Source organism: Neodiprion fabricii, chromosome 1, assembly GCF_021155785.1.
Source record: "Neodiprion fabricii isolate iyNeoFabr1 chromosome 1, iyNeoFabr1.1, whole genome shotgun sequence".
Taxonomy (NCBI): Eukaryota; Metazoa; Arthropoda; class Insecta; order Hymenoptera; family Diprionidae; genus Neodiprion; species Neodiprion fabricii.
Genome location: NC_060239.1, coordinates 25,541,342 through 25,562,944, shown reverse-complemented (window position 1 = coordinate 25,562,944; position 21,603 = coordinate 25,541,342). Strand labels below are relative to the sequence as shown.

General features: G+C 38.4%; 1 protein-coding gene across 5 annotated transcripts in view; it reads right to left on the bottom strand.

Annotated features, from left to right (window-relative positions):
* LOC124174396 (octopamine receptor Oamb) overlaps positions 1-21,603 on the bottom strand; it is a 112,926-nt gene that overhangs the window by 65,889 nt on the left and 25,434 nt on the right. For 3 of the 5 annotated variants that reach the window (XM_046553521.1, XM_046553519.1, XM_046553523.1), the window contains exon 1: positions 12,628-12,939. The exons of 1 other annotated variant lie outside the window; for it this stretch is intronic. The gene's annotated coding sequence lies outside the window, so the exon portion shown is untranslated. Of the gene's footprint in view, positions 1-12,627; positions 12,941-21,603 lie in introns of those variants that run through there. One more of the 5 variants, XM_046553524.1, reaches the window with a different exon arrangement.

Sequence of the window (21,603 nt, the reverse complement as noted above, 5' to 3'; positions counted from 1 at the left end):
GAAGAAGATGAAAAATTAGAAATTATACTAGTGAAGTTGGTCTACCAAAAATTAATAGTTTTTATTCATTTTATTACGAAATAGTCGCACAGTGCGTATTTATAAAGTTATTATATTTGTCAGTAACGAAGGTCTCTTTGCAATCGATTCAACATTCTTAAAAACCTCGTATGTTCATTCGATTTTAATCTATGATGGCTCATTTTATTTAGAAGATCAATCAGGATTTTCCAGAAAGTCACTCAAACAATTTTTTTTCAGCACTCAATTCAGTACCTATACGATTTATTGATTATAATTGATATCAGTGAAGTGTTGTAAAATGAAATATTTAATGTGTTTTACTAAATTTGTAGAAAATAAATAATCTCGCCTGAAGAAAATGAAATATTGTGGAGTAAAATCGAACCGATCTGCTGGATTTTTAACCATTTCGAGGAGATTTGAAGTAAAGAATTCGTAGCTTTTTCCGTAATTCGAGTATTTTCTATTTTGCATTTTCAAAGAAATCATCGGAGCTTACGAACATACTGATTTGATAAATAGCCGATGTATGACTAGCTCGTAAAACGATAAATCAAAAGTATCGATTTTTGTCTAATCAACCCTGCTCGATTTCTGCTCCATGCGGGTAATTTCACCGCCAGAAGGTAACTGAAGTGAAATTTTATCAATTACAACGAAGGATGACTTGAGCGGAGAAGTTAATCATTTGATAATTAAAAACAACAATAAAGAAAAAGAAACGGTACAAGATTTACAAGGATAATGTTCTTCCGTCAAGTTCGCGCAGGTATCGCCAGACACTTCGGGTGGCTATAAAAGAATGAAGAAGGAGGAACGGTAGACGAGAAAGTAAAAAAGGCTAAGAAGAAAATGACAGAGAAATCATTATACCGTGGAATTTGTGGTTCAAGTAGAGAGGGACTAAGAAATTAATTACGCAGCCAGGGATTTCTCCGCAATGATTAATGGATATGGCGACATTGGTCCATGGAGCGAAGCGAATGAATTTCAACCCGATTGTTAATTGCCGATTCCCCTGTCGGCTAGGGTAAAAAATGCTGCCCGAAGCGGGATCCGGGTTGAATTACAACGCTAATAATAGTCCACCCGTTACTTCAGACGCACGACTTTTGTTCCCTATACTTACAATCTACATACGTAATGTATCTTCCTTATACTTCCGTCCTCGAGGACATTATGCTCTCGTACGTGGACTAGGGTGTGTCAAAAAAAAAAAAAAAACAGAATTTTTGTCTCTTTGAAACAGGTTCAAAAGTTTCCTTTGAATATTAACATTAAGAGGTTGCGCATCGCACTTTTATATTTTCCATAAGAATAACATGGGAAAAATTGTTTTTGCTCCTTCTGATTTTTGTAACTAGCTAACCGTACGTCGTACAGGAAATTCACAGATATTTTTTTGTGGGGAATTAAATGATCTACAATAAAGGTCTCTTATCATTTTATAAATCAAAAATTATTTAAGGACCTTACTATAAAAATTACCGGCCGAAGCTTGTTCGGATAGGATTTTTTAACTCGCGTGTTACAGCACTCGCTTTAAACTTTGTGGCTCGTCACGAAACCGTATCCACACTCATTACCAAATGTACTATTTTAAGGACTACCCCGAGTTCTTCACATATTTATTTGTACCGATCCAGGTATCTTATGAGTTTAACATATTTTGGATAAGGACGATCTGTCAGTCGAAATGTGAATGATCAAAACACATATTATACGGCAGACAACGTAAGTGTCACATATCTATACCTACGATCAAGTTAAGGAATGCGAAAAACTTTGGTTTATGTTAATGTACCTCGGTTATTCTCATTTTTCACATTGGAATATGAAATAAGGATAAAATTTAAAAAAATCGATATCTTCTGAACGACCGAGCTAAAATTAAATAATTTTCTAAACATAGACGCATGCGCCGAGTTCTTTGAGTTTATTAATTCTTTACCAGACATCGATCTGAAATTCGATAAAACATCAGTATCCTGTAAACGAATAAATATTTGATATCGAAGATTATTGATCCTCTTATTTCAATTCTATCTTCGTAATTTCAGTTTCAACGTAGTTTCGATTTATTTTAAATTTCCCTTCCCAGTGTTGCATCCATCATTTTCAGGTCCGTGATTTCGTCGCGCAATTCGTAACAAGCCGTCTCAAGAATCGTCAGTATCACTTTCATCGTGGAAAGTACTGTGCCGCAAAACAAGTTAATTGATTAAAATGGGTCACTCTATATTTCTTCGAATCTCGTTTTCGAAACATGGAAACGTATACGAGACACGTGTATCCAGCAATTTGATACTAGTTATGATCAATAATTAACAGGAACCGAATTAGGGTCGTAGAGCTCAACTTGGTTTCTGGAAATTAGCAGGACACCAAATCCGAAGGCAAGTGCGTAGGTTGAATCCCATGCCTGGGCTGAATGAGCCCGTGAATTTAGTTGGGGGCGGCAAGCATGCGGGGTTTCATTATTCTGACTGCCTAATTGTGAATAACGAGTGGATGCAGTGAAACGACTGATGAGAGAATATACTGTCCAACAATAGATTAGATTTTGGCTGGCGCAGTAGATGCCGATCATTTTCAGGTCGCTCGTTCGGCACGAGTGAAAGAGGCACTCCGATAGTTCTCGTTGCCAAATAAAATGTCCGTGAAAAAATCATTCAACGCTTCAGCCTCCGCAACGAAGATACGCGTCGCGTCGCGATTTAATTGGACGAAACGTGCTTCTATAAGAAGTCGAAAACTGGCATTAATATGAATTTTCGTCAAACGATACGATTCTTTTTATAATTTAATTTACAGGATGGATATAACGTTTCGCTAGAAAGATGAATTAATAAAGTTATTTAAAATTGTACCAAAAACAAATTTTCTTTCCCCTCGCTTCAGCGTTTCGCATCCATCTATAAATACTTACGTCCAATTGCAAAATGATTTTGAATATAAATTGGGTTGTTTAAATTCCGTTCTTTCTTATATTTATATGTATATAATACCCTCGGAAGAATTCACCCTCGCAAATTACCTACACAGATATTATTCTCTCCTGAGACTTCGAGCTAACTCTGGGCAGAAGTATATTACAGTGTGTGAGAGGGCTTCTTCGAAAAATGAACAGCCTCGAATTAACATAACGTTGTATATTCCCCGGTGCCCACCGAGTTCGGCCAAAGTTGTGTAGCATGAAAACTAGACTGGAAAAAACTTGTACCTTCTCCCGGTCTTCATACTGATCCAAAACAAGACAAAGCGCAACATGGATTCAGTCGTTTTCTGATCTATTATTGCCACTTTTATTGCCAATATAATTTTGTATTACAAAAGAACAGTGAATGTGATCATACGAGTAAACTGCTGAAAAGTGGGCAAATTTTGAGAATTTATACCTGGAAAAGTAATTGCTCAATTCGACTGGGAATTATTTTATTCAAAATTATGTAAACCGAGTTTTATTAGCATATTTTTTCTTCTAGAATTATTTCATGAGAAGTGTTAAAACGGTTCAACCGATTAGCTTAAAACTGGGAGACAGTATTCTCGGAATGATCGATTGTTGAGATTTCAATTCCAAAAATTCCCCCACATATTCTGTCATTCTCTCTCATGTCCCGATTTAACGAATCCGAACAATCTGCCGCGATGCATCTAAGAAAAAAGAAAGGACACGAGGATTTCGACGTCGATTTTTAGTATTCTAGGTTCAATTGGAGGGAGTCGGCCAAGAATTCTGTTCTCGTGAAAATGAAATGAGTTTTGCATACCAGGCTCTGCGTGCATTCAGCTCGCTCCGCACCGCCATTCGGATGCATGAATGATTGAGCACACTCCTCGTCATGACTGTAGTGCGAAAAGAGAGACAGATCTGATTCGAGAGGGAGTTAGACGGTGATGAGAGACAGAGAGAGTGAAGTGTCACTGAGTGAGTGAAGTGACAGAGATTAGCCACTAGACGCGTAGCCGAGGGTGATGAAGGCATCGGTTTCTTACTTAACGGTACCACTAATGAACCCTTTCAGGCCGATGGAGAGACAGATATATGAATCGAATGGTTGAATAGCCGCGAAAGTTACGGGGCAATCAGGGGAAAAATATCATTGAAATATGAAAGTGATAAGCCGTCACAGTTACGACTCTTCGCCTGGCGTTAACAAGCATTTATTGCCGACAGTACGTCGAGTGTGGTTCACTGTCCGAAAGGACAAGATCCGGCTGGTGGAATCATTTGGGTGATCCAGGATGGTTTGCAGATCACCAACGCTGCAATGGAGTGTGACGACGTGCGAACGACGAATAAAAACTCATCAGCTCAGTGGCCGAGAATCATTCAAACGGGGACTTGAAGTTGCCCTTGGTCAAACCGAAGTTTAGTGAACACCTTCCAGAACCGCGATTTTTCCGTGAAAGCTGATAATGTGCTGATTCTCAATTTGAGCACGCAATAAGCCTGGACTACGAGAACGTCTGGCACGATGATAAAGCTTGTCGCGCGCCTTACATCGATCTTTCAATGATTGCGTATACCACGAGGGTGAATTCCTTCTAGCTTTGAAACGGCGTATAATAGTGTGTATGTAGAGCATGCTTTTCCAATAACGCAAGAGAAGAAATACTCAAGTAGAGTGATCCACTTTTTGAGTCGATTGATCCAACTCATCAAGGTGCGCTATTAATTAATTCACGCGAAAGGTTTCCGGCAAAAAATTCTTGGTGGTTCGATACTTTATCACCCTGTTGTTGGGCAGTTTTATGGTATGTTGCTTGGGGTCTGTAACTTGGGGTCCGATGTACAGATATATAAGTATATAGAGATGGATGAAGAAGGCTCGTTTATCGTCAACGAAAAGAAAAGAGCGAAGATTTTCGCGCGTGGACATTCGGTGGAACAAAATTTCATTTAATGAAGTCAAAGAGGACTAGTTTTGTCAACTTCCGAGACTCGACCGTTCCGTTAGTATCTTTTTACTACACAGTCGAAGCAAAGCTGACAGGCCTACATCATGACTGACGGCTGCTGAGTAATCCTCGCTCATCGAGATAGCCCGAAAGTTGCAGGTTGGAGGACTTCGATAAAAGACGGAGGTTCGCAAAGAGACGAATCTGCTCAAGCTGAAGCCCTTACCCAGTCGGCGTAATGCAGGCCACTTTCCAGAGTTCGGGGGAACTCGGCTGTATTCAGCGAGTGGTTGGGAATAGCGAGCGAATAAGGCACGATGATAGATAGGTGATCCAGGATATTCCATAATGACAGATCATCGACGCCACGTGCGTGAGAGGTGAAATGATCGATCACAGCCAGATGTGGATCGGTGGGTGAGATATTTCCGAACTAACAAAGATCCCCGACCTCTGGGAGACAGAAGCAAAGTGATGGGTGAGATCGTCCATCGAGAAACGAAGAGAGAGCGAGAGAGAGAGACACGCTTGATTGAGATCCTCGCAGCTTGACCGATAACGCCTACGTACACCTCTAATCGTCCGTGTAATTCATTGATTCTGATGCAGTAGAGATCGTAAATATGAAATAAATTATAACGGGAAAAGTTTTCCGCTAGATTTAAGACGATCGTCAACAGAAATCATGATCGTCACACAAAAGTGTCGCAGTTATAAGAATTCTAAATTCTGGGTTGTGATTGAATTTTCTTTTTTCTGGGTAAATAACGCTGCAGACTACTTTTCGTCGAAAAGAAAATTGGCTCACGGAAGTCAGTGGGAAATTCATCGTTGTGGTTCATAACGCGAATATAAATTGAATAACCGTGATTTGGCGGAATTGAGAGAGCCGAGCCGTTTATACGCCACCCGATTGACCACAAACGATATTGACTAGCTGGAAAATAAAATGATCGGCTCCGTTGGGCACAAGATTTATTATACACGTTATACCGATTGGCCGTAAGAATCTTTGAATAAATTTAGCCAGGCCAGCTGATTACACGCGTCTCGATTAGCCACAAAATTTATCGAGCATAACCCCAAGTTTGAATGATATATATACAAGAAATTGAACGAAGTCGATATTTCACGTTATCAATCGAACGCCGCGACGGGGCTGAATAATTTCAAAGCGAACAGAGTTTGCTATCCGATGAAAACTTCGAGAATGGCGTGATATGCAAAAAACGAGAATTATACGCATGTATACCTAATTCCGTTATACTCGAAAACGTTTCATAAAATCAAGTTGCAAGGACTGCAAAGTTGATTCGAGTAAATTGACTTCTACGCCGTTGAAACAATTAGTGAATGACACAATTGAATACTTGTCATCGAGATTAATTTTCCCTTTAATACTTTTTGGAATGCATGTGTCAAAAATATATTTTGCAATTGCTAATCGTAATTGTAAGGGAGCTTGAAACAAGAGGAGACTGCTTCGACATCGTGAGCGCTTAATTTTTTCTTGTCATTTTTTTTCTTCCCTCCTTCTTCCGACGGCGCTAAATTCCCCAGACACAGATCCTACTCCGGATTTGGTCCGAGCCACAGGAAACAAGCGGTAAGTGCAAGGTATATGAAGACCGAATTGAGTCAACCGCAAGGATCAACCTACGAGGTCAGGCGTCAGGATCGGATAGCTTCATTCGTTTCGCTAACCGCTACGGAGTCAGCGAGCTCAAACGACCGGTCCAAAGGGCTCGGAAATTACACATTTCCCCCAGACAACCACTATCATCGTTTAGCGAAGGATTCATTCGTCTAATTGGTGAAAAAGGGCGCGTTTCTACAGCAGGAAAAAAAATCGCAGGAGGAAAATGCTCACTTGGCTATTATTTTATTTGTTACGAATCGTACGTCTTACTTGTTTCGTAGATATGAGTGATTGTTTTTTGTATTAACCTTATAAATTGTAAATTACTTTTTTACTTAGTTTTGAAGTACGTTGCGCACATTGAAATCGCAATAACCCGGTTCCCCGTAACAGGACCTGATTATTCTTTCACTCTTACGAGATCATGGTGAAAATTCCCAGTTTTGTTGTAGTTTTTGTATGTTTTTCTGTCGGATTACTTTTTGCTGCATCAAATCAGCTGTAGAAAATATCCGTGTACTCGTTACCACACTGTTTAGTGTGAAATTTAGAAAATTACTGTTTAGTAAACATGACGTTTTTCTATGAATTTTATAATTGGCCCAGACTAAACAGATAAAGTTCTCAGACACCGTGCATGCAAATATAATGTATACTGAGCATTTAATGTTCACAGACTTGGGTATTTGAAATCAAATTCTTTGATTCTGACAAGATGATCAAGACTGACTTTTCTTATACACAACACGTCAATTGCTGCGCATCGCAATAGGCAGAGTTCATCTGTTCTGCTTCCAAATGCACCAGAATTACCAAATATGCAGTCATTATTTTGCTAAAACTGTCATGCTAGGCTGCAAATGTATTCAAGATTAAGATTAAAAATGACTGGTGCAAAAATTGATGAAAACTATGCAAAAGGAAAATGTAAACGCACTTCCAAGAGTTGCTATTCTACGAAAAGCCAAGATATTGCAGCATAGAAAGCATCTTGGGATAATTTTGAACAAGAATTAAATAAAGCTGAAGATACTTTTGAGTAATTAATATAAAAATTCATTCTCCAAATCTCGGTGAAACAATAAATGTCCAAGACAAACAGAAACATAATTACTGTATAAGAAAAATACTAGCTATAATTTCTATAACCAAGCAATTTCTCAGCACTAAGTATAAGTACTATTTTTTCAAATGATTCGTTTGCAATTTCAACTATGTGTGTGTGTGTGTATAATAATGAGTGAATGGAAGCGCGATACGAGAGGAAAATTTAGAACAAGCCGAACGGATTGTTCGATTTTTACGACGGAAACGCAACTCAGCAATGTGTTTTTATTCGTAGGTACGTAGGTATATGGCCCAGATGGGGGCAATATAAAGGAAGATGTGAGAAAAGGTAAAATTGCGAAGATACGAATCGTGCCTGGCACTTGATATCAAGACGGAAAACCAGGAGGCACAGTACAATGCGTGCTGTGTAAGGTTTCCGTGGCGTGCTTCACCCCTCCGCTTTGTATGTTGAATTGTTTACACGGTCCTAAACATGAATTTTATGACTCAAGTGATTCATCGTATTGTTTCTTGCTTCATAGGTTACGGAGTTCGAACGAAATGATAATTCGACAAGCAAATTTCTTGGATATACTAGCATAGACGATTGACTTATTCGTCATTTTTGTTTCCCGTAGTATTTTTTCGCCACCGTTTTGTCTCTCGTACTTTTTCTTCGCGAAAAGAACTCTAAGAATAACCACCTTATTTCCAGATTTTTTTTCTTCTGTACACTATACACGCTTCAACCCTTATTTTTCCATCTACCCTTCATCCGTCAATTCTGTCGATGTACGTACTATATCAGGGCATATGAGATATTCCGTACCGACTCAACTTCAAATTCCAACCCTCGCCACTTAAGGTTTGATCCAGGTTTTTCTTGCGTGAGAATATCGAACCGAATTTTCAAATATATTCATCAACGTTCTTCGGCCTAAGGATTTGTGAAATAATATAAAGATCATGCCTTTCTTTCAAATACACATTTTCTACTCATCCTTAATGCATATTTGAAAGAATATTCAATCATTCTCTGACCTTCCGAAAATTTTTCCATTCTACTGTTAAATTTTGCATAAGTCGCTCGATTCAGATCTCCTGCTAGGAAAAATATTATGCCCTTTCCAAAGTCCATTTCCTTCTCTTTTTTTTCATCTCATACAAGATATATATATATATCCATCGTATATATCTATCGAAATGAATTCGAGAGGTGACAGAGTCGTTGACTGAGTCTTTCAATAAATTGGACCAAATCAATTTCTACACTCGTCTGTTGTTCCCCGGAGTGCCACGGGAGTCGAGGAAAAGAGGCGAGAAAGAGACGGACGAAGCGAAAGGGGGATGCGAAATAGCGAGGGGATTTATCGATCTCCGAAGAGGATTCGGCAAAGCAAAAGCGAAATTAGCCGAAATTGGCGTTACCTTCTTCTGAGCGCTGACCCCTGGCCTCTGGCCTTCCCCAAATGGCGAAGACCGGCCGTCGAGGGAACTGAACTTGGAAAATCGAATAGTTGATATACCTATCAGGGCGAGCCACGTTTCTGTCTGTTCGTACATGCAAGCAGCGAGACCCGAGTTTACCGATTTATCCGTACCCACACAGATTCCGAGAATCCGGTTGGCCATGCTTCTCACGAGTTCGGTTTCGCGACTGGTCAAAATCCACTTACGACACGGTGCCAATCTGTGCAAATCAGAAAACCGCCTGGCGATATCGAGGATTGGTAAAGGTCGGTATTGATTTTGTATTACCGGATTGTTTTGAACCTGTCATCAATTTCACGAATCGAGTTGAGACATTTGCGTCGTCATCGTCGTCTATTCGAGCAAGCAATTCGAAAGAATTCACGTGTCACGATAACAACCGTTTAAAATTTCGGATCAGCGCAAGTATGAAAATTTCGAGAAACTGAGCTTTCGACGAATCCTTGATTCGTGTCGTCCGGACATTATTGTAATAAACAATCGCCGAGTGATGACGGAATGCGGATTTTTCCAACATTATACGTCTAGTCAAATGGGTGAAAATTTTGAATCGACCCCTTTTCTGTGCAGTACCAAGATAAAAGCATGAAAATCCCCAGAGTGAATTCATATAAAAAACAAAACCTAAGTAAATTTACTCGGTGACTCCCGTAATCGAAACGTTCATAAAACTCAGGTACCCTTGTCCTCTCGGGGCAAACTTCCGAATGCTTAGGCATTCTCTTCCAGCCTGTAGCGCAGCTTTAATACACCCAAGGTGGACCTTTTTGGGAGGTAATGTTACCGTAGGCAAGAAAGGGGATCGAACGTCGTTCTAAAGTTGTCTCCACCTATAAATATGCATAACAGGCTTAGCTCGGGGTTCATGATCGTCGACGTAAGGATGAAATCGCGACCTGAACGGAGACGCGATCGGATGACTCGAACCGATGAGAATCGCCTGGAAAAAAAGCCAAGGCAAAGACCCCCAAATGCCTCTGATATGATATCACGGAAGTGACAAACGAAGGGTTCGATCTCTCGAAATTCCGAAGCGATTTTGACGAGTTATGGTTTTTTTGTTTTGTTTTGTTTCGAAAAGCTCAGCTTATACTCTAACGTGAAACAATATGCAGTAAAAAGAAATCATGCGATAATAAAGTGGATATAGTTCGACGAAAAGACGTTAGTTTGAGTCAATCGTTATTTGCCCATGAATTTTCCACCAACTTAGCCATTTCCTTAAGTAGAGAAGAGGGAAACGCTAGTTAACGATGAAAAACGCGCCAACTTGGGACTCGGTCGCCTATCTCTTGAGTAAATCTTTTAATACCCTTCGGAGAGGATTTTCTCGCCTTTCCCACCGGGCTGAAAACTTTTCACGCCTCATTTGCTGAAACGCTTTTTACCCATATTTGGATTAACTACTCTGACTCTCACGGTGAAAGAGAAAAATGAAAGGAATATCTCGCTGCAGTAACGTATTCCCCCACTTTTCAACACGGGGCTTTACGACTCGTTCTTTACCTTAATTAATTCATTATTAAAACCCTCGGGGCTTAGCCGATTAGCATTTCGATTACCAAGAACGTTTTTTCATTTTCCCGCTGGACCTTGGGTATACATTGCGTGAAAAAAAGGACTTCCTACACTGTCACCGTAAATTATCTTCGTGGAGCAGCTAAGCATTATTAGTCACGAGTGCAAGCTCTTCAATATAATCTGGATATTCTAAATTGCAGGAAAATAATTTTTGGTATGAGCAAAAAGAAAAAGAAATGACTCGTTTGAAAAGGGTCACATCACAAAATTCAAGAATACACAGCTCATTAGGCGAATCAAGCGTCGGAACTAACGTGCGTGTAAATATGAAATTATATCGTATTTAAATATAAACCGTTGACGGTGAGGAACATGTGAAGTTTAAAAGTAAATATTACCGTAGCGTAAATTCGCACAGCTTTGTTAAAAATTTAAACTTTGAACTTCTGAAAAGTAGGTACGACTTTCCGATGTGGCAAGTTATTTATTTCCGCAGGGTTTAAAGGACTCTGTTCAATTACTGATCGATAGATAATTTTTTGAGTCCTTTCGCTTTTTACGATGAATCCCAAACGGGGCTTGGACTCGATGAATCCTTGCGTTCCGACCAAAATATGTGGCGCAGGCCTCTGACCGTAAGACTTTTTGGAAAGGCAAGCCCTCGTATCATCATCCCATGAAATAAGGACAAAGGACTGTTCTTCACTCTGGCTAGCGAAGCGAAAACTATTTTTCCTGGGTAAACAAAGTCCGCTCTTTGGGCATGGAATGACACATAAAAGGGTGGGATGGGCCTAAGGGTAGAAAATTTCCGTTCGAAAACTACCGAATCTGGCCTGAAGGGCTTTTGTCGGTGAAGGTATCCGCGAGCTTTAAAAAAACGGTGACAAGGGGTGAAGGAAAACAAGTCGATAAAGAAATGATTTAGAAAACATCGAGGCTTTCAATGCGGTGAATTCAGACTCAACCGGCTCGTATTTATTTCGATTCTTCCACTCGGAATAAAATTCCTCATTCCCCGAATAAATTTCTATGAAATAAACGCTTGATGAATGAAATACATGCTTTTACTTGGCAAGTAAATTAGTGTGCACCTATACTTTATTCTTATATTCATGATAAAAAAAGTCAGCGTTTTTTGGTGGAATACAACGGATTTCTTTTGGTTTACTGTTACGAAGAAAATTTATAATTCCATATTTTCTAGTAAATTGGGAAAATTAATAGCCTTAATTGAGCTACTTATTAGATCTTTCTGTACTTTTTCCAAAGACAAAACTGGGCAAAATTTACTTCACTGAAATCGAAAATTATCATTATAATACGCGAAGTACATTTGGATTAAGTTGGGTTATAATTTTCAATATATTTTCGTGTTCCGTTGTAATCGGAAAAAAATTGGCTTATTACTCGGAATCAATCAATCATTATCATTCGCTCATCGCATAATTTGATATTCATCCTCATTTTGTAAAAATTTTGAAAATTTTGTAAACAAAGGAAACCGGTCAATTTTTATTACCTGGAGCAGAATTTATTCAAACTACAACGATGGTTTTTCCTCCAAATTTCCTACTACAATCTCGTAATTCAATTTCTAATTTTTAATCTATGTATGTGTTATTTGTGCGAATGATAACTTTCGAAACACAAAACTAGAAATAAAACAATCAATTCATGTGCTCAAAAGTACGCAGATTCAACGGCAAATGCGTTGATGATGAAATAATGGTAATAAAAATGCATATTTCCGATTGAAGATGAAATTCAAACAATATTTAGTGCGGTGTATAATAACCGGGGGATGAAAAGGAGGGTAAACATAAGGAAGAACCTTTGCACACAACGGTGAAGATAAATGCAGAACGTCGCCTTAACCCGGCTTAAAGCATGATGAAATTCGTGGCGATTTGTACTGTAGAATTCCTACAGAGTATAAGACATATATATATATATATAATATAATATTCGTGCTATATAGAGCGACGAAAACTCACCAAGATCGAAGGGCGGATAATGAGTCATATCTCAGAGGCTAATCTGCTTTCCTTCGAAAGGTTTATTCACGATTAATCGTGCCTGCGGCTTTCAAATAACACTTCTGATTATTGTTCCACCTCGTCAAAACTTTCTGCCTCTCCGCTGCAGGCTACGATTATCACCACGTTTGTTCGTTCGTTAGTTAGTTTCGCAAACAAGATACAATTGATTTTTCACTTCGTGTCCAGCGCATAGATATTTCACCCGAGAGTATACACGTGAGTCCTTTCATTTCACATAATTTTCGCGCAAGGATCAGTCTCGAAAGGGATCAAAACAAAAAAAAACTAAAAAAAAACCAACTAAAGTAAAAAGAGAAAAACAATGAAAAAGAATAAGCTCGCAATATCAACAATTGCGATAACTTTTTACCAACCGAGATTTCCCCCTCCCCCGAGGTATCGATTAATTTCAAGCACAACTGGTTTCTCGGGCTTTTATCATTCCGCCTCGCGGCTTTCGCCCTTTTAACGTCATGGTTAAGAACGACGACGACGCCAAGCTTGAGACCGACGCGTCTGGCACGAGCAGCGGCCGAGAGCTAACTGAACGCTGATCAGGTATTTCGCAGCTTCTGCCGTACGGTGTGTCTACCTACCTTGTGCCTATCTACCGTTTTACGTACATGGCGCAGGTACCGATAACAAAAGTACTTGAATCGAAATGCAGGATCCTCGAAATCAAGGCTCCTTCGTCACGTTCCTCGGAGACGACTTCTGCCCTGAATTTTCAGTCGACACTCTACCGAGGATCGACACGAGACCGCGAACTCCTTTGATCCCGGCTCCTCGCTGACGGTGAATCGTGAGATGAAAAGATTCCTTCAATCTCGATCAAGATAATTGTGGAACTGATGAATTTAGAACAGATAAGATGAGTGCAGGGGAATATCGTCCCCGATAATGAGGGGCCTAAGAGGCGATGGATGATATCGAATTCTCTGATTTCCTTTCTTTTTTTTATCAATCAATCAATTAACAACGTTCTAAATTTTTCTCACGACACAGCTGCAGGTGAGAAGTGACAATTAGTTTCACCGACTCGAAGAGTGTTGGAATTATCGCTTTCTTCGTCAAAGTTAAACGTACCTAGATTCGACCAATTTTACTTTTCTCATTCGTTAAATTTCAATCAAATTTCGGCACTGGTACCTCAATGATGAAAAAAAAAGACTATTCTCCCACAAAAAAACTTTTTTCCTTTTTCCGTAAGATCAATCGGATGGTAAATTAATTGTTAACAAGCCGTAATAAGTGGAAAATCAATTCTACTGACTTAAATTGTTCCAATGTTTTCTTTTTTTTTTCATCGCATTAAAATTACACGTGCAAAAGTACTTTTCATGGGGTTCAACCTCCTTCGGTACGAATCTTGATTATTCCAGGATTAATATTCAGGCATCAATTACGCGTTGGAGACAATTATCTTCCTGAAATGTATATATAAATATATCAGGGGGAGAAAAAATGGGAATAACATGAATTCACCGTCGTTGAAGAGTGGAAATCAACCCCTGCAGAAAAGCTTCATCGGAAATTACCGAACACAATTGCGAGAGAAAAGGGAATAAAAAAAAAATAAAAAATCATATCTGCACCGTTTTGATCGCAGAAGTTGAAACAAGCTTTCCACATTCGCGATAAATATATCTATATCTTGATATCGAGACAATGCTTCCGCAAACGTAAACATACTCGTACGCAAGTGTGCGATAGTCATAGTTATAGGCCTGTTAAATTGTGAAACCGACAAATTCTTAAAGTCAAGCGTGTAAAGATAAGTAAGCAAATTATGCAAACGCAGCTTGCATAGAGTCAAATATTTCCACTGCAATGGCCACTGACCAAGGAAGACATGCCAAAACTTACCCTCCAAAGTCCAAGCCAAATCAATGTTTCAAAATCCCATGCTATTGCTACAACCTTACTGTCTAATCTGGCTAAAAAGGAAGATACTATTGTTATAGACGAAGTAGAATCAGTTACTGTAGATGATTATATTGACGGTCTTGAAAAAATTACCTATCCAACGAGCGTCGAGTTTATTTAAAAAATCTCAGTAGAAAGAATGTGTGTGCATTTAATAAATAGTGACATAATTTCGGAGCTAGTTAAAAAAAATAGTTGCAGTGAAAGATCTAGTCTTAAGAATAAGAGCTCTGGTCGAAAAAAAATATAAGAGTCATTATCTCTAACGTATAATAAGCCCGATGATTCCTAATAGAATTTTAAGAGACACGATTAAAAGCAAAGGTTTAACGCTAGTTTCAAATATCAACACTACATAAAAGTAGGCTTGAATAGGTCGGGACGCTCACACATTCTTCAATTCAAACGATAAGCTTACATCAAGGAAGAAGATGAAAACCTCCTACCGGAATCCCACCAAATACATTACAACACCACCTGCTGGATTTACTTCGACACGGATTCCACGCTTTGCTTGAGTTGTAAACAGAACGATCATACCGTCAAAATATGTCCAAGTAGTATTGAACATGCACCTACAAATGCCCTTCAATCGCAAGAATCTTTCCCAACTACAAATACTGCCCAAATAAATACTTACAACTATGAAAAAGCAAATGAAAATTTTACTTATGAAAATGCGAAGGCAAGTGAGAAATGTCTAATATTTGTAAAGCTAATAAGTAAATCTGTTGAAAATTATACACCAGCCAAAGAAAAATGAATAAAATAACATACACAAAAATCCAGTTTCATGGTGACATGGCAGAGTATGATAAGGTGAAAAGAATCAGAAAAGCCAATTGCAAAAAATGGTGCTTCGCACACAAATTAGAGGATTTCATTAATTTTAAAAAAGGCATGTGCTACAGATGGAAAAATCTTCAAAAGAATTACAAAAGATTTACTCAAAGTCTAGATTTTAGAACAAATATGTATGGAACGTTGCCAAAATATTGAAAAATAAATGACTTACGATTAAATCTCCTCACATTACTGAAAATCACCAAATGAAGAAAAGATAGATTAAGAATTTGGAAAGGACTTGAGAGATATCCAACAATACCAATAAATTTGTGCTATATCTGATTGAAAAAGAGAACTACACTTCGATTTACCATATACTGATGGAAGCAAATCAAAAAATTCTGTAGCTGTAGTTGAATGAAAAAGTTAAAATCAGTTTGGCTAAAAATGCCTCAATTTTCACTGCAGATTTTTTCGGCCTCTGACAAGCAGTAGACATTACATCAAGTGAGCCTAACCGCAACTATATTATACTTTCTGGTTTCTTGAGTGTCCTGGTGTCCTTAAAAAATCTCGACTTCGGTATAAAATCTAATCCTTAACTGCATGAAATTAGAAGAAAATTTCATGAATTCAAAAAGAAAGTAATAAACAAGTGTAAAATGGATTCTTATTGGATACCTGTGCACCTAGGAATAGAAAGTAAGAAATGGTAAAAAAAAACTAGCCAAAAGTGTATCTGACTCACGTGCTTCAAATTTGTACAAAATTTCTTTCACTGATTTTAAAGAACAAAGCCAAAATATAGCTACTAATAATACAAAAAAAAAGTTAATAGAATTGGGAACTATTAAAGGTAAAAACTATTTCAAATATTATTATAATGACAAAAGAAGCCTGGTTTTCTGGGGAAAAATTGGAACGAGAAATAATAACAATGGTTAACACATGCAGATCAAGCTATTACAGCGTTCAAGTTTCTTCTTTAAATATTGTTGATAACGCTTTCTGTGAATATGGTTACTAAAGCTAAGATTTTGAACATATATTATGGCAATGTTCGCTGTTCAACAAAGAATGAATATTATTCATTCAAAATTTGAATAAACTGAAACTTTATCTTCCTCTTAATTCGAGAAACTCTACTTTCGGAACCGTCTGCTGAAATTTGCAAAGCTGTACAGTCGTTCTTCAAAAACTGTAATTTAAAATTATAGAACTTGCTAAAATTACCTAAACAAAAACTAATTTTTTTTTTTTTTTTATGGCGTCTAAAAATTGATAGTTTACCTAAATGATTTTTACCTAAATGATTGGCACCAAAATTTTTGTTTTTAGATATACTATCAATTTTTGGACACCATAAGAAAAAAAAAAAATCGTCTTTTTTTTGAAACACCCTAATATATATATATATATATATATATATGTAAGCCTTAAGCTTATACGTCCCGGTGCTTTTGTTCAGCTGCAGAATCGGAAGCGAAAAACGTTATACGGTCAGAATCGCACGGCTACAATAACGAGAGTACCGTGTGGTGCAAGCTTGGATGTACCCCACAGCTTTCGTGGAATCTATTTTTAGACAATGGCGTACATTCCGGCTTCAGTTTTATAATGCGGCGCGATTTCATCCGGTGAATTTTTGTCGAGTGATCTCGAAGCTTTCGCATATCTGCACAGCCTTTTTCAAGCGCAAAGATGACGGTCGAATAGAGCGTTTCGTCCATTTATCGATAGATTTCACAACGGTGTGGATAAAAAAGAAACTTATAAAGCTAAAAATTGTGAAAAACAAAAAGAAAAAAAAAAAAATGGGGGAAAAGAACTGTAAGAGAACACTCGTTGCTCGGTACAGATAACCGGTATGTATACCATAAACTTTAACCAACTTTCCTACGGATAAGCCGGATGTAACACGTACACAGGAAACCATGAAGCCGTATGTTTATTGTGCCTGCGTTTACATCCCCGGTTTGATATCGAATTTCCATTGTCAGGTGTGTTACATAAACCGTGTAACATGGCAACGCTTCTCCATCAGAGATCACTAAGCGAATATCATCGGAGGAAAATACGGATTAAATGAGCAAACGAAGCGACGCTCCCCAAACATTTACTCTCAGTAAATTATCAACCACAACGGCTGTTCGGATCAATACATGACACAAATTTTGAAACCGGCAATCTGTGTTTTAAATTTAAGTTACAACAAATGGTTATCGATTTTTCATGAGATTTCGTTTTACCGGAACAAATACACAGAAACTATGGATGCATAATTATGGAGTCGAATTTAGCAAAATTACACGAAAATCAAAGCTGAGTAAGCCTCGCGATCTAAACTTCAAACACGTAAAAGCTTCCTTCTCGGTTGAAAATCTGTCTAGCATTCAGCAACACGTGTCAACGAATAGTTTCATGTTTCAAAAGTGAAAGTAAATACTGTGCAAGAAAAACTTGCTCTAAGATATAATTTGAACGTATCCTACGGTGTTGAAACGTCAACTTAACGTATTGAAAAAGCATGCGAGTTATGAAAAGAAACAAAGATCAAATTCCCGGTGTACTAATCAAATGAAAATGTTTCACGGTGCGACACGTTGTATTGTTCAGAGTATCACGCCCGCTCTATCTGGGTCTGTGGAGAGAATGTTGGATGCACTGGGTGCAATTTAGATATTGCAGGAGGTACGCCGCGCTGCGAGTAATATCTAGATTGTGATCCGCGCTCTCAGGCTTCTCTCGGCTCGCTGCAGCACTATTCCCAATTAGATCGATCCTCGTCGGCCTATGAGCTCGCTGCATGGTTTGCGGGGATGTTCGTTACCATGGATATTCACTACGTGGGAGGGAAAATTCCACGGCGGTGCTACATTTTTTTTAACGCTTTCACCGCACGTCGCGAGTCTCGACTGTATTTATTATAAGCTTATAAATAAAAGAAACGAGTAGTTTAAAACTTCATCAACATTTTCCGGAACATCCACAGTAATCAAACACGGGTTTTCCTAGAAATAACTTTGCAATAGTAGTTTTACCGTGTCAAATAGACATTTTTTTTAAATAATATTCCCTTTTCTGTTTTCTAGCTTCTCTTTTTTACGGTAAAGGTAGAAAAATTGCACGTAAAGTAAAATCGTATGCACGTATAACCTAAGGTTATCATTCGTTCGTTAGATCATTCATAATTCGGATAAATCGAGTGTTTAAAAAGACGAATAACATCGATATTATTAAGTAAAAATTATCTTTCCTCGGGTTTCTTATTTTAAAATTGTCTCTCGATATCTCTTTTACTTTTATATAATGTTTTTTTACGATTGACTTAACTTTGATAATTGTGTCGTGAAGGTTTTCAGCATATGTATCGCAATAACAGCGACTTATTCGTTACCAAGCAAGGACCCACTCTCCCTTTTGATTTTGATAATATTCCAATCGATTTGTGTCATAATTATATGTTATTTGTTTACGCTAATTATTTACCGTTAGAACTTTCATCGTCATTTACTGTTTTTAATTTTCAATACTATCGTTATTTAATGCGTATACGAAATAATTGACCCTACGAGTCAAATATATTTAGTCATTGCTTTGATTTTAAGCGGGTATACTTGATTCGTTACGTGACTCTGGACGAATGATCGATGTAAATGAATGATGGAATTATTTCCACAATGGATTTTAAATGTATCGAACGATTTCGTATCGTTGCCGATGCAAAGAGAAGCCCCGTAAGCGACATTTTAATAACAGCCCCAAAGATGAACAACTCCAAGAAGCCGTTCCATAGGCGCGAAACGTGAAACAGGCGATGCTTGAGTTGAAAGGGTGCAGAGACTCGGATATGTTTTTTGCCGAGACCTAAGAGATCTATGTACGCTGAACATACCTATACGATACCATGTATACGAATGCAGAGAAGAGAACCCGCGAAAAGCTTCTGGGGAGAAAACAGTGGGGAAAATCTTGGGGTTCGGGGTTTGGGTTTTAGAATTTCCATTTAAAGCTGGAAGTTTCGAAAGTAAACGCCGGGTTTCGTGTCGAGCGTGGGTGAGAGCGATCAATCACTCACGCTGTTCGTGCGAACTGATAGGTAACACTGATCGCGCTCATATTTACTTGGCGTAACTCTATCAGTCTCTCAACTTATCCTCAACGTATAAGGCTAACAATAAGTCAACTTCCCCCTGCAGTGAGAACGTTCAAAGTTTTCTTACACCGCGAACCACGGTCGCTCTGCACTCGGGTTGCACGTAATTCGAACTTCCTTTGCTCACCCATCCTGCATCCAACTTTACATCCGGCTCACCACCCCCGACTTCCGTTGCGTCTTCAGTTTTCTCGGACTTCTTGCGCAACCGCACCGCGGTTGCACACCTAGATTCGGATAATCCTAAAGTGCTGCCTCCTATGCACGTTTCCTTCTCACTGCGACACATTTTCCTTACTCGTTCCCGGAACTAAGCGCATAACCCGAAACCCGCAGGACTTCTTGCGTGCAAAACACCCGACTCTGGCAGATTTACGACGTACAGCTGCGAAGAATTTTTTTTTTACACACACACACGATGGATTATCGCTAATTGATTCTGTTGTGGCCTAAATTTTCTACGCGTAATCAGAGATAATGGTCACAAATATCATAAACTTGTGTCCAAAACTTGTCCAAAGTTGAATTTAAGTCATAAATCAGGTAATTGTTGAAGAGATTAAAAATACAATTAACAAGTATGCAGAATTTTGTAAAGGTGATCCACATATGGCACATCTACCCTACGGCTGTCTGAAATATATTTTTGTGATTCACGTGGTCAGTTTTTATAATATTTCTGCGTTACACCAATTCCCCTTTCACATAACTTGCATCAGACTTCGACCTTACCTCAATTTGTACCGATGTACAAACCACCTGCCAACTTTCCCTAGACCCCTTCTTATCGCCGTCCTATGATCAATGCCTTTCTCACTTTACCACTCTCAGAATTAAGCTTTCCTTTCATTTTCACGGACCAAATCAATTTTTTACGATTTCCCCACCAAGAAGGACGTATATTTCTCACCATTCACCAACAAGCACGAGTTCGTATCAATAATTCAATGCAACTTTTCTGACTTTTAATGATAATTGAATTTTCGTAAAGCTTCTGTCGCAAACAGAATCACCGATCTGGCAATGAGCTTTCATTAGTGTCGCAGGACGCTCGCCAAGCTCAACGGTATTAAGTCAGAGCAGATGAGAATTCTCGCGAACAGCAAAGCTCGGTGAAAATCATTTGAAATTCAGGTTTCAGCGCATGTATAACCCCTGCTTAAGAAAGCTCGGAGCATACCGTTTCGCGGTTCAGATTTCCGTGCATCATTCATGCTTTCCGAGATCCCAGTAGTGTCGTGCCCGTAATGTTCGTCCTGCTGTATATACGTATGAATATATGTATGTTGTATATACATACATGGATACGTGATTACCCAGCCGTATTCTGGACGAAGTGTCGTGGGTGAAAAGCCCACTCGTCATGCGTGAAAAACTTTCCAAGCCACCCACGTATCTGCGTGTTCCGAGTGATCGTTTCCTCAGCTTCCCTACTCAACACACCTGTATCGTTATAATTTTGATCGAATGGTCACACTTTGCTTGAGGAGTTTTACTTGATCCAGTTTCTCACGAGCCTCGAACGAACTCAAGAACTTCTTCGCTTCGCATATCACGAGAGTATTAAGGATGCACGAAAGGTACAATCCAGTCAAAGAGCTGTAAAGATCGAAGTATCATACTAGGAAGATTTTAAAATGCAACTGAAATTCATCGAGTTGAATTCGGTTGGAACAACATACCTTTGGAAAAAGATTTTTTTTTTCTCCAAAAACCATCAGCTAAAATAGCATAATTGTTTATGAATTCAAAGAGATCCCGATATCAAATCTTTTTTAGTATGAAAATTTCGGATTGTTTTAACAAAATAATGAACAAAGTCATATTTTCTATATTACTTCTCGGTTGATCAAAGAAAGACACAATTAGTAGAATAATAATAATTGACGAACGGTAAGCCAATGCATTAATAAAAAATACTCGACCGTCAACCAATATCTGATTTTGTAGATTCGTAGAGAATTTAATTTTGAACAAAATAAGTTCTGTTTAATTAAAATCGGGCGATTTTATCATTGTCGAAATGATTCGATAAATAGGATCTTTTTCAAGTCGTCAATAAT